Source organism: Balaenoptera borealis (genome assembly GCF_965194805.1).
Source record: "Balaenoptera borealis genome assembly, chromosome: 16".
Classification (NCBI taxonomy): domain Eukaryota; kingdom Metazoa; phylum Chordata; class Mammalia; order Artiodactyla; family Balaenopteridae; genus Balaenoptera; species Balaenoptera borealis.
The window spans coordinates 4,842,903-4,857,072 of NC_138872.1; the positions used below are offsets into that span (position 1 = coordinate 4,842,903).

At 42.7% G+C, this 14,170-nt stretch overlaps 1 protein-coding gene across 11 annotated transcripts in view; it reads left to right on the forward strand.

The window, feature by feature from the left end:
- The window catches only part of APCDD1L (APC down-regulated 1 like), a 67,601-nt gene that overhangs the window by 19,495 nt on the left and 33,936 nt on the right, over positions 1-14,170 (forward strand). The gene's annotated exons all lie outside the window — the stretch shown is intronic.

Sequence of the window (14,170 nt, forward strand, 5' to 3'; positions counted from 1 at the left end):
CTGACCTTGTAGGCTATTGAGTTGGAAAATGTGGTTTGTATTGTAAGGCCTCTTAATAATTTTTTTTTTTTTTGAAACAAGGGACTTTTCCATTGCAAATGAAACAAAGAACACCATATTTAGCACAAAGAACGCCTCCATCTATTTTGAAACATAATTTTCATTAGCTAAGTTTTTCACTGTAAAGGGGATTTAAATTTTATTCTAAAAACAGTCTGCCACCCACCCACCTACAATGCATATTTATGTATATTCCTCCATAAAAAAGGTCTGGAAAGATACTAATAATAATCGTTACAGCTGGGAAGAGGGAAGGATGTTGAGGGGAACTAAAGGGAATTCTGCTTCTCTGCCACACTTCTTAGTAACGCGGGGTGAGCCGCGGCAAGTGTTATGGGTTGAACTGTATCCCCACCCCAGGATTTGTATAATGAAGTCCTAACCCCCAGTACCTCAGAATGTTACCTTCTTTATGGAAAGGGCCTTTACAGAGTGATGGAGTTAAGATGAGGTCATTAGGAGGAACCCTGATCCAGTATGACCGGTGTCCTCATAAAAAGGGGAAACGTGGATGAAGGCTCACTTACAGGGAAACGATGTGAGGACACAGGGGAAGACCACTGTCCGCAAGCCGAGGAGAGGGGCCTCAGAAGGAACCGACCCTGCAACATCTGCTGTCCCTCCATCTGGGACGTCCAGCCTCCAGAGCGTGAGAGAATCCATTTCTGTCGCTTAAGCCCCCAGAGTGGGGGGCCGCGTGACACCCCCGGGACCTAACACAGTGAGGCACGGCGGGTCCAGCGTCCTACCCCGTGAAGTGGGGCGTCCAGGTTGCCCTGAGCTGGACACGGAGCCTCGGCGCCCCAGATGCCTCCACCAGCCTCCACCCAAGCCGCTCTCACGCCGGCCCCACCCCGCAGCCCGGAATCAGTCCCGCTGTCTGCACGCCACGCCAGGCGGTTTTGGAGGGACTGTGACCATCGGATCTCACGCTGGCCCGGCACCGTACCCCAGTTCCCCTGTTCTGTCCTCAAAAGGCCCCCTAGACCTCGGCACTGCTGGCCAGCCCTCCGGTGTCCCCACCGAGATCCTACAACCCCCCTCAGGGGCGTCCCCACACTGGCCCCCGCCCCCCTCCTTCTCCAGGGCATCTAGGCCTCCACTGGGCTCCTCCTGGACCCACCCCCTCCCCTCCTCCCCTCCTCCCCCCTCCCCCCTCCCCTCCTCCCCTCCTCCCCCTCCCCTCTCCTAACCCTTCTCCCTCCCCCTCCCCCCTCCCCTCCTCCCCCCTCCCCTCCTCCCCCCTCCCCTCCTCCCCCCTCCCCCCTGCCAGCTTCCTGGAGGCCCAGTGAACCCAGCCCCCAGGCCCGGCCCGCCCAGCCTTCCCGCTCTGACACCCCTCCTTCCTCTCCAAATACCCCTCCTCTGTCTTTTCACAGGCTTCTGCCCCTCAAATCAGCACCAGCCACATAGGTAATTTTCAGTTTTCTAGTAGCCACACTTTTAAAAGGTAAAAAGAATGAAGTGAAATTATATAATTATACATTTTGATTCATATTTAATGGTAAACTTATTTAACCCAAGAGATCCAAAATATGGCCACACACAATCAATATTTTAAAATTACTGAGCGAGTTCGCATTATTTTTGAAATAATGTGCAATAATACTCGAAATCTGGTGTGACAGCACATCCCATTTTGGACACAAAATTTCCATCAGAAATACTCGATACGGCCTTCCCTGGTGGCACAGTGGTTAAGAATCCACCTGCCAATGCAGGGGACACGGGTTCGATCCCTGGTCCGGGAAGATCCCACATGCTGCGGAGCAACTAAGCCCCTGCACCACAACTACTGAGTCCATGCACCGCAACTAGTGAAGCCCGTGCGCCTAGGGCCCGTGCTCCACAACAAGAGAAGCCACCGCAGTGAGAAGCCCGCGCACCACAACACAGACCCAACGCAGCCAAAAATTTTTTTAAAGTATAAAAAGAAATACTCGCTATGTATTTAGGTTTTATAAAATTTACAGTTGAAAAAGACATGCACGCACTTACCCAAGTTGTTCCAAAACCTAAAAGTGTTCTAATAACTGAACTGAATTTTAGTTTTTAAATTTAATTTAAAATCATGTTTCTCAGAAAAGGGACATTAGGTAAAAATGAAGAAAATCCGAATCAAGTATGGACTTTAGTTAATAATGATGTACTAAGATTGGTTGCTTAATGTTATAAGTGTACCGCACTCATGTAAAATGCTAATAACGGGAATGGGGCTGGTGTAGACGGGGACTCTCTGTACTATCTTCCCGACTTTTCTGTAAATCTGAAACGCTCTTCAACTCTCCTCAAACTCTCTCCTGCAGTCCCACTCCTCAGAGGGCCCCTGTGACCAGATCTGTGAGTTCAGACCTAGTAATACACACACGCAAGTTCACAGTGACTTTTGTTTTTCACACGGTTTGGAGAGCCCACTTGTTTCACGCAACAGTAGATCCGAGTCTTATTAACGACGCCTCCTCAGTGCCGCTCGTAAGAAGCCCCTGCCCCCGCTCCCCGGCCGCCCACCCCGTGCACGGCCTTGCCCATCCTTGCCCGGAGGGGTCTCCTGCTCCTCCACCCCTCTCTCCCCTGCAAGTCCTGTGCTCCCTCAGTTGCACCTGCTCGGAGCAACTCCAGGGCTTCTGTGCCTCGGGATATGGCCGCCCCTGCCCGAGCCCCAGAGCCTGCTCCGCCCAGGCAGAGTCCCCCACCTGTGGACCCCACCCACTCTGCAGGCAGAGCTGCTCTCTGTCTTCTCCTTGCCTGTCCTCAGGGCCTTTGCACGTGCCGCTCCCTTAGCCTCAACTTATTACCCACGTGTCACTTCCCAAAACTTCCCTGGACCCGCAGGCCGGGGGACCCCTCCTCGCTGGTTTTCCTCTTCATCCCCCGCACCGTCGTGTCGGGGTTTTTTGTGACATTTCATCCCTGAAATGATGTGAACACCGTCTGTACCCACCCCCCCACCCACCCAGCACAGCACCCGCCCCCGTCCTGGGCACCCACCTCCACTCCCAGGCCAGGCAGTGAACCCCTCCGGGGCACAATCGGTTTTATTCTCTCCCACACCTGACCCGGGGTTTGGTGTAGATTCTTGCTAATTGCATACACTAAAATTTCTTTTCAGGATTCAGAAAATCAACCTGAACTCATTAACCTCAGGGAGAGCAGGACTGAATAGAAATGCCCCTTGCCCTCCTCTGCTCATAAAAATATTCATAGAGCGTGAGCGTGGCTACAGCCCGCCGCGGCAGGCCCGGTGCTCAGCTCTCCGCCATCCTGTCGTCTGTGCTCACGCCCCGCGCCGGGAATGACTGATGCGGCTGCATTAGCCCCAGGCTGGGGAAGAGGAAACAGAGGTGCCCACGAACACGCAAGCAGGGACCCCAGGACTGGGGGTCCTGGCTCCTGCGGGGGCTGGTGGAAAACAAGGAGGCAGCGCTCTGCAGGTGGCCCCGTCCGTGCCGAGGAGACTGGGGGACCCTTAGCCAGGGCGTCGCGTCACAGCCCGGCGTTTCGCGTTCTGCGTTGCAACAAGAATCACACACGTGGACTGAGACTTTCCTACGTGTCAGACACCTGAAGTAAACACTTCACCTGTGTTACCTCTTTCTGCATGGCAAGCCTCTGAACAGATGAGGAAACCGAGCGTCTGGAGGTGAAGCACCAGCCTCTCACCCAAAGCCACCTAACCCGGATTCCAGCCTGGATCTGTCTGGTCCAGCCTGGGCTCCAGCCACGGGGCACGCCGGCCACGGTCCCTGCCTTTAAGGAGCCTCGGCACAGGGGGCTGAAGAACAGGTGTGTGCTGGGGGTGGAGAAGCTCCCCCGGCAGAGGCCTTCAGCAGGAAAGTGACACACGTGCGTGGTTAGGTCACGCAATGTGACTCCAAGGCCCTGCGTTGCCTTCCTAAGGCCACGGCCCTTTAACACACTGATCTGCAAGAGGGCGCGGCTGTGGGCATTCACACAGAGCCCCATGCGGGCTGTAGTGCTCTGCTCTTGCTGTCTTTAAATTCTTAATGCTTTCTGAACAAGGGCCCTGCTTTTTCCATAGCGCTGGGCCCCGCAGTTTATGGAGCTGGTCCTGGTGGTCAGTGTTTGTGCATGAGTCTGGCAGGTGTGGCACCAGGCCCAGCAGAGGTGTCCCAGCCCTCCCTGAGCTCACAGTCAGCTGAGGAGGCCTGTGATCCCCAGGTGCCCTGATCTGCACTAACAGCGGTCAGTGCTGGGAAGGTAGTGACCAGACCCCCACTGTTCCCTGTGGAGGCAGTGAAGGGGGGCAGCAGGCCCTGGGGGGCACTGGAGGGCCCAAGTTGCAACAGGGTCACAGGGAAGTTCTCACTAAAGAGGTGACACTGAGCTGAAGGATGAGAATGAGCTGGAAGGTCCCAAAAGAGCATTCCTGGGCCAGGGAACTGCCAGTGCAAAGGCCCCGGGGTGAGTACAAGCTGCGCATCTTAGTCATTTCAGGCTGCTGTAACGAACACCACAGCCTGGGTGGCTTAAACCACAGACATGTCTTTCTCACAGTTCTGGAGCCTGGGAGGCCCAAGATCAAGGTGCCAGCAAATTCCGTGTCTGCTGAGAGCCCTTTTCCTGGTGTGCCTTCTTGCTGTGTCCTCACATTACCAAGAGAGAGGGGGCTCAAGACTTCCTCTTCTTATAAGATCACTAATCCCATCCTGAGGGCTCCACCCTCATGACTTCATCTAAAACTAATGTCTCCAAAGGCCCCACCTCCAAAAGCCATTGCACTGGGGAGCAGGGCTTCAATGTTTGAATTTGGGGCAGGCACAAACATTCAGTTGTAGCACTGGGTGTGACAAAAAGTTGACAGTAAGTCAGTGTGTGTGGTGTGCCATGTGCTGGCAGAAAAGAAGAGAGAGCTATCGTAGGCAAAGACTGGATTTGTAGGACTTGGAAATGGGAAGGGTTTTAAACAGGAGGGTGACTTGCTCCCATGTACCTTCTTATTACATAATATTTGATAACTACGAAAATATATGTACTCTGAAGTATAACATAAAATGGACCCCTGTGAACCCATCTCTTCCACCAAGAACCAGAACACTGCCAGTGTCTTTATCCACCTATATTCCTAAATTCTGTGGTTATCTGTTCCTTGCTTTTTTCAGGGTGTGTGCACCCTGAATGTATTTTTCGATCCTTGCTCTTGAGGTATATAAGTTATTGTGTGCTGTATGTGTTTTTCTGCACTTTTGTCACTCCATATTAGGTTTCTAAGTTGTGTGTGTGTGTTGTTCTGTGTGGCTGCATGTCATGCATTTTTCACTGCTGTGTAATATTCCAATGTGTAGAATGCTGCAGGTTATCTTTCTGTTCTTTGGTCTATTCCATCTGTTTTCAATTTGGGGCTATTATAAGCAAGGCTGTTACAAACATTCTTGTACTTGTTGCGGGTACACATGTGCAAGAGTTATAAAATCTGAGTAATGATCTATTAATGGGTTAGGAAATCACACTAGAGGACCCCAATCTGTGTGTTTTCCTAAATGCTTTCTTTTATTATTGTTAGAGGAATATTGATTTTAATTCAACGTAATAAGGCAAACTCTAGGCATCCATCCATCATCTTTCAGCCTAAAAATTAGCAAAGCTATTGAAACAAGGCACGATTTTTTCCCATACTTGTTACATGGCTCTAGTTACCAAAAGAAAAATTAAGAAAATGTTAAAACATGAAAAGAGAAGCCTGAGATTTTTTTTTTAAGTGTATAAAACAACTGCCTCAAAACCTGTCAACCTTGTTACTTATTCTACAAAATAGCACCAGTAAGAAGGGCGTGGATGTCTCATAGTGAGAACCAATACTGTTTCCCGAATCCTCCATTTCCATAATTTGCATGTGCAAGTGCACATGTGTGCATGCTCATGCATGCATACATACTGGGTGTGGATGTAAAACAGATTTCTGACTGTGAGTCACAGAAAATGTAAGCCACTGATCTCATGTTGTAAATTTTTTTTTAAGTATCATTTTAACTTTATTTTTTGGCTGCGTTGGGTCTTCGTTGCTGTGCGTGGGCTTTCTCTAGTTGCGGCGAGCGGGGGCTACTCTTTGTTGCGGTGTGCGGGCTTCTCATTGCGGTGGCTTCTCTTGTTGTGGAGCGCGGGCTCTAGAGCACAGGCTCAGTAGTTATGGCGCACAGGGCTTAGTTGCTCCGTGACATGTGGGATCTTCCCCAACCAGGGCTCAAACCCGTGTCCCCTGCATTGTCAGGCGGATTCTTAACCACTGCATGACCAGGGAAGTCCCTATAAACTTTTATAATGTTCATTTACAAGAGTGGTTTTACAAAGCAGCAGCCTTCCCACTAATCTTCACCTACACTTGCTATTTTTGGAATTCATAATTTTTGCTAATCTCATGAGTGTAAAATGTTACTTCACTGGGCCTTAATTTCCATGGCCCTGACAATTAATGGGCTTGAATGTCTCTACCTAGCTTTATTTACCATTCTGTTTCCTCTTCTGTAAGATACTGGCTTGTGTCTTGTGCCTATTTTTCTATTGTGTTGTCTTTAAGATGTTTGGGACTTCTTTACATAGTCTGTACATTAATCATTTGTTTGTTCTGTGTGTAGTAGGTATCTCCTCCTGGTTTGTGGTTTTCCTTTCATTCCCTTTGTGGTGTCTTTCCAGTAACAGAAGTTCCTAATTTTAATGTATTTATTAGCTTGTCTCCCAGTGGTAACACTTTTTGCATCTTGTTTGAGAAATCCTTCCCTATCCTGAGGTCAAAAAGATATTCTTCCACATTCTCTTCTAAAAGTTTTAGCACTTTGAAATTTACATTTAAGTCTTTTATCCATTGGAAATTGATTTGGGGGGGGGGTTGGTGTGAGGAAGGGGTAGAGTTTCTTTTTGTTTTCCCTGTGGATAACCAAGCAGTCCTGTCATATATCAAGCTTACAAATTTCGCGGTCAGTATCTGAGCTCTCTACTCTATTCTTTTGGTCAATTTGTTTACCTCTTCACAGAATATACAATGTTACAATTACTCTAGTTTTCCATAAATCTTGATCTCTGATACAACACTCCCCCACCCCTTATTTTTCTTCACTTTCTGACACCTATGCTCTTTCATATAAATTTTATAACCATCTTGTCAAGATCCTAAAAGAATAAAATAAAATAAAAAGTAAAATAAAATAACCTGTTGGGATTCTGACCGGAATCCACTGTATCTATGGATCAGTTTGTAGAGAAAAGACATCTCTTGATATTTCCTACCCATGAATATATCACTTCATTTATTTCTATCTTCTGGAATGTCTTTCCATACATTTTTATAATGTTCTCCAAATATGTCTTGCTTATTTTTACGAGATGTAGTCCTAGGTACCTTATACGTTTTACTACTACTGTAAATGGTATCTTTTCCCCTCCATCTGTTTGTTGCTGTTATAGAATGTAATCTACTTTCTTACATTGATTTATTTTATCCAGACATCTTGCTAAACACTCTTACTGTTTCCAATAACTTTTCTGTAGATTTTGACTTCTCTTTGAAGGTAATCATATCATCTACAAATAGTGACCATGTTATTTCTTTTCTAATCCTTAAGCCTTTTATTTCTTTTTCTTATCTTACCGCTAGGACCTTCAGTAAATGTTGAGAGTAATTGGCATCCACTGTGATAAGCATCTCTTATTTCTGATCCCAACAGTTTAGTATTTCACTATTAAGAAATATGATTTAATGTAGGGATTTTGGTAATGCCCTTAATCAGCATAAGGATATTTAAAACTATTTCTCTTTTGATAAGATTTTTAAAAAATTGTGAACGAGTGTGGATTTTATCAAAAGTTTTTTCTGCATCTATGAGTCATACATTACATGGTGTTTCTCACCATATGTGAACGTGGTGAATGACATTTATAGATTTTTCTAATATTAAACACGTTCGCATTATTGTGATAGACCCAATGTGGACATAATGCATGACCTTCTTATATACTATGTATTCCATTTGCAATATTTAAAAAAAATATTTTTTATTGGAGTATAGTTGATTTACAATGTTGTGTAAGTTTCAGGTGTACAGCAAAGTGAATCAGTTATATATATACATATATGTATATACATATACTTATATCCACTCTTTTCTTTTTTCAGATTCTTTTCCCATGTACTCATACAGAGTATTGAGTAGAGTTCCCTGTGCTATACGGCAGGTTCTTACTAGTTATCTATTTTATATATTTGCTAATATTTTATTTAGGATTTTTGCAACCGTGTCCATAAAATGAGGTTGTCCTGTAATTTCCCTTCCTCACACTGTCCTCAAAAGGCTTCAGGGTCTCTCTCTTGTGAGGGCCCTTTCCAAAACCGGGAAGAGGGGCAGGACCCTAGCAAGGTCTTCACGTGGACATCCATTTTTGTAAACATTGGAAATGTAAGCTATGTTAACATTAGTCATTTAGGAGACAGTCTCTTCCCATTCTTTTGCTGGTCCTTTTCCCTCTGACTACCTTCTATCACTGCCTCTTGCTGTGAAGTGTTGGAATGACCACGGGCATTCAGGGATCCAGCTTAAGGAGAAGGTGAGCTGGGAATTCTTTTATTTAGTGAGATGTGTTCTTGTGTCTCGAAGCCACTTCCCTGTGTTGTTAAGTTATCACTGGCTGAGCAGGTGGGTGGCTGGCTTCCAGGAAGACTCTAGCCTCTCACTGGACTCCCTTCCCACTGTCAGGACATGAAGGCACATGTCCTGAAGGTACATGAATTTGTCCTCTGGCACCAGTCACCAGATCCACAAGGGTAGAGAAGAGACAAGACATGAGCTGCCCAGAGCTGGAGCTAATGCAGGAAATGTTGTTTCACATCTCATAGCTTATAGGTGAAAGAAACTTAACAGAGGTTTTCCAAAGCTTGATTACAACCCGAAAAATGTGTGACATTATAAGGAGCTGTGGAGCTAAAAAGAAACATTTCTAAATTATCAAAAGCCAAAAATACATTCAATCAACAAAGGCGAAAGAAAGACTGAATGGCCTTTCCGTTCTTGCCATAGAAAAAGAAAATACAAAGTCTTTGTCTTATAAAGAGGCCATTGAAGCCTATACAACCCAAAAGATGCAGGAAGAAACTGCTGTAGAAGATTCAAGCTGTTGATTAATAAAAATAGTATGTTCTGGATTTTGTAATGTGTGTAATATTTGTCGACTGTATAAAATTTGTAATTTCATATGATTTTTTCCCATTCTCAATCAATATGTACTTTTATGCTAATTTTGAATTTTTGTATAAATTTGCACCCTTTTTCTTTGGAGGGTCTCACAAGTTGAATAACCTTCAGGCTCCACAAAACCTGGACCTGCCCTGGGTGACAAAGGACTCACAGAGGAGCTGGAAGGGAGGGGGCCCTCTCCTCTTGCTCTTTGGAGGAATTTATGTAAAATTGGAATGATCTGTTTCTTTAGACTTTAGTGGAACTCCTCTGTAAAAACACCCCGGCCTGGGGTTTTTATTTGTTTGTTTTTGGTTTATTTGGGGGAGTGACAGTGGTAAATTACTGTTTGATTTCTCAGTTATAGAACTATTCTTGTATGTATGCAGGATCTGTAGTTATGTCCCCTTTTCATTCCCAATATTATTACTCTCCCTCTCTTCTCTTCTCTCCCCATCCACCCACTGTGCTGCTCCGTTCTTTCTTTCTTTTTCTGATCAGTCTTACCAGAGGTGGATCCAATTTATTGGATGAACTTGGGCCTTGTTGATTCTGTCTTTCGAAGCTTTGTTTTCTACTTTATTAATGTCTGCTTTTCTTTTTCTTATTATCTCTTTCCTTTTATTTTCTTTAGGCTTATGCTGTTTCTCTTGCTCTAACTTTTTAAGTTGGATAAGTATCTTGAATGTTCAGACTTTATTCTTTTAAATGTAAGCCTATAAGCGTTCCTCAAAGTCTTGCTTTCTTCACATTTCACGTGTTTTCATAGGTACTATTTTCACTTTGGCTTAGCTCTAATTTCTGTTTTTTATTTTATTTTATTTTGATTTCTTCATTGAGTGGTTCAGAAGTATTTTAAATTTCCAAACGCAGGATTTTTAAAATTGTTTTTTATTTCTGACTTTTAATTTAGTTGCAGAAGTATCACCTGTATGATACCAATTCTTTGAATTTGTTGAGATTTATTCTATGGCCTCATATAGAGTCAGTTTTTGTAAATGTTGCATGTGTGCTCAAAAAAATGTGCATTCTCTAATTGTTGGGCACAGTAATCTATTTATATATAACTGTGTATATACTTACACAACACACATACAGATGTACACACATACAGGTATATGTGCACACATGTGTATAAAATGAATTACATCTATTCACTATTTTTTAAATCTTCTGTATCATTGCTAATCTTTTGTCTGCTTGACCTATAAATAATTGAAAGGGTTGTGCTAAAATCTCTCATTATGATGATGGATTTTTCAATATCTCCCTATATAGCAATTTTTGCTTTGTATATTTTGATGCTATGTGATGGTCACGTCTTCCTGGCAGATTGGAGCTTTTATGGAGAGGCCTCTATCCTTAATAATGCTTTTTATAGTAAATCCTATTTTATCTGGTTTCAGTTTTCTTTTATTTTGTATTTGGTAAGGATTTTCAATCCTTTTACTCTGACCTTTCTGTGTCTTTAAGCTTCAAGTATAAAAGTAACATATAGGAGGAGTTTTAAAAATCCAATTTGATAATGTCTGTTAACTGGCAAGTAAATGAGATTGTTTTTATCATATTTTTGTTTTCTACAAATTGTGCTTTTTATGCTTTTTTCCTACTTTCTTGTCTTTTTTCAAAATAAGGTGTTTTTTTTTTTTAAATAAGGTTGGGTTGTACTTATTCCTATTACTTTTTTTTTCTTTCTTTCTTCGGATTTAGAAGTTATATGATACTTCTATTATTTTAGTGGCTACTTCTGAAATTATACCATCTTAATATCTTAATCCTTTTCCGATAGTGCAAGGAGTTTAGAACATTAACCTAATCATTCCTCTTCCAAATTACATGCTACCGTTTTCCAGTATTTTAGTTGATGTCCTTTTTTTTAAACTCCACAAAATTATAGATCATCAGTTTATTCACTTTTTTTGATTAAATTTTCAAGTTCTTTGCTCATTATGCCTTCTTAAAAATCAGACCTTCCTTCATCACAAATTCCTTTGCATAAAATATCATTTCATATAGTGGTAAACACTCTCAGTATTGCTTATCTGAAAATGTCTTTGTTTCATCCTTGATCTTGAAAGGTTGTTTGGCTGGGTACAAAAAACGTCTAGCTTGATGGCTCTTTTCTCTTCTTTTTCTCTTTGGTGTTCTGAAGATTCAAGTGTTGATTTATTTTTACTAATCCTGCTTGGTACTCACTGTCCTTGCTGCTACCAATATTTGGTGTCTTTTATCACTTCTGGAAAATTATTAGACAATTTTTCTTCACCTATTGCTTCTCCTATAACTTTATTTTCTCTCCTTCCAGAAGACATTCCTTAGGCTTTCTCACTGTAGCTGCTATGTCTCTTAACCCCTTTTTTAGTTTTCAGCCCCCTCTCTTTCCTGAATTTTGGGTAATTTCTTTACATCTATTTTCCAGTCCACTAATTCCCTTTTCAACAGTATCTAATCTACCCCATGATCTAAGCACTAAGTTTTTATATAAACAATTATTTTTTTTATTTCTTAAAGTTCCATTGATTCTTTTTTCAAATCTGTTTGGTCATTTTTATAGGTTCATGTCTGTTGTTCATTTTTTTTAAATTCCATATTTTATTTCATTAAACATTTCATACATACTTTTCTTTATTTTGTGATAGTAACTGCAATATCTGATGCTCTTGGGATGTAAGCTTTTTATTTCTGCGAACTCTTACTCCATAGTGGGTTGTTTACTTGTGTATTTGGTGATCTTTAATTGGAAACTCATGGAAAACTTTGGAACCTAAAATGATCATGCTTTTCTCAAGAGAACATTCATATTTGCTTCTCCCAGGAGTCAAGGGGCACTAGCAACCCCCTAAATCCTGGTTCCCCACAGCCTCAATGCTGACACTGACTTTTGCTCTCAGGAGAGTCTCCACAGGTCCCACTTCAGCTCATTTTGGGGACCAGGGAACTCAGAGGCTTCCCTACTTTCTGGAAAATTATGCTTTACATCAAATCTAGTTGTGCATAGGGAGGGTGTCCCTCAGAATATTCAGACTCACACTGCAGAATCAGGATGCCAGTTTACATTTTCTAAAGATCACACTTGCTGCTCCATGGAGAATGGATTACAGGGGGCAGAGTGGATTCTGGAGAAACAGAGAGGGACCAAGGTCAGTCTTTCAGGTGAGAAATGATGGCTTTACCCAGAGTGGTGGCAGTGAAAATGAGCAAAAGGGTATGAATCCAAGTGGAGTATCTGCTTAATAACTTGTGCCTCTTTATTTATAGGTATTTCACAATCACACACAAAAATGTGTGTTTGGCCACAAACTTTCATCAGCTTGTAATTTCTCTTCCATTGTTCATATATTAGATTTGCAAAAAGTGAAAAGTTTGATAATATCCCGTGTGGTCAAATGTGTAAGGACATAGATACTTTCCTATACCATTGGTGGACGGTAAATTGAAACAGCATTTTTGGAGGGCAATTAGGTCAAATCCATCAAGATGTTAAATGCACATACAATTTCTTTGTATGACACCCACAAAACTTATACCAAGCTACATTAAAAGGATGTCCAACATATTGTTGTATGTTTAAAAATTGACCACAATCTAAATGACCATCTACAGAGGATTGGTTAACTAAATCAAGATTCATCTGTATAATGGAATACTATTTTGTCTTTTCCACGAAGGGATAAGTCTAAGATGGAAAGATATCCATGATAATTTAAGTGTAAAAAGCAAAATGCAGAACGATGTGTATAGAAAGATTGCATTCATAAAAAAATTTTAATAGCCAAATAAAAAACATATACAAAACATATGCAGAGATCGGCATGAATGCATTTTCTGGGAGGATGCAGAAGAAACTTAAAATGATTCACTTTGGAGGGAGCAACCAGGGCTTCAGGGTAAAAAGCAACTTTTGCTTTTCATTTTACAACTTTTTTATACATTTTGAAAATTCCACTGCAAGCCACATATTGCTTTTGTTTGAAGAGATTAGCCTGTTTTTATTGGACTCTTCTTGATTAGAGCACCTGCTTTCCCTGGTTATTACATCTCCTGTTTGTGCCACTTCATCATTTCCTCGGGTTCTTCCTTCAAAGACCGTGAATATGTCTTAGTCCCTCCAGTCCTAAAAGGCCAACCTTCCTCAAAGATTTCCAAAATCCATTATTAAGTTAAAAACATAGATTTCCTATAATATACATAGGACAGTCCCATTTTTGTTTAAAAAAATGAATAAATGCAGGTATGTGTGTATGAAAAGAAAAGAAGTCTAGAAAGATTTATTCATTCATTCAGCAAAAATTTACTGTGTACCTGCCATGGGTCAGATATTGTTGTGGAGATGGAGGTTCAAAGGGGACCACGGTCCCTGTGCTCAGGCTCTCTTGACAACCCAGACTCTAGAATCCAGAGGGTAACATGTACCAGCAGGTTAATGGCAAGGCACTTTGCATGAGGCAATGGGCGTGAGCTTTTATATCACCTTCATGCTTTTCTATATCTTCTGATTCTGTTTTTTTGCCCTCTGTATGGCATGAAAGAACTTATATAAAAATAATAATTAAGCCATAAAACACAATCTATCGCTTTGGTCTTGTCTCTCTTCTCCAAACCCCTACACTCATCTGTGCAATCGTTGAGACACTGATACTAAAACATTTTTCATTGTGTATCTGGATATCAAATTTAAGTGGGCATCTTGTGTTGTATCTGCCACCCTACTTATCTACAACCTGCCCCCTGGCACTTCTGCATCTCCCGGGGTGGTCCTCCTTGGCCCCTGCCTGGCCCTTCCCGTGGGGCTGCTTTCCTTGGGGTTCTGCCTCTGGCTGACTTTACCCTCTGTCCTCGCCGCGCGTGTGCCTTGTAGACAGATGTGTGGCCCCAGCCAGCTCCTCATGACTGGCTCTTCCTGGATGGCCTGTCAGCTCCTCAAATCGCAC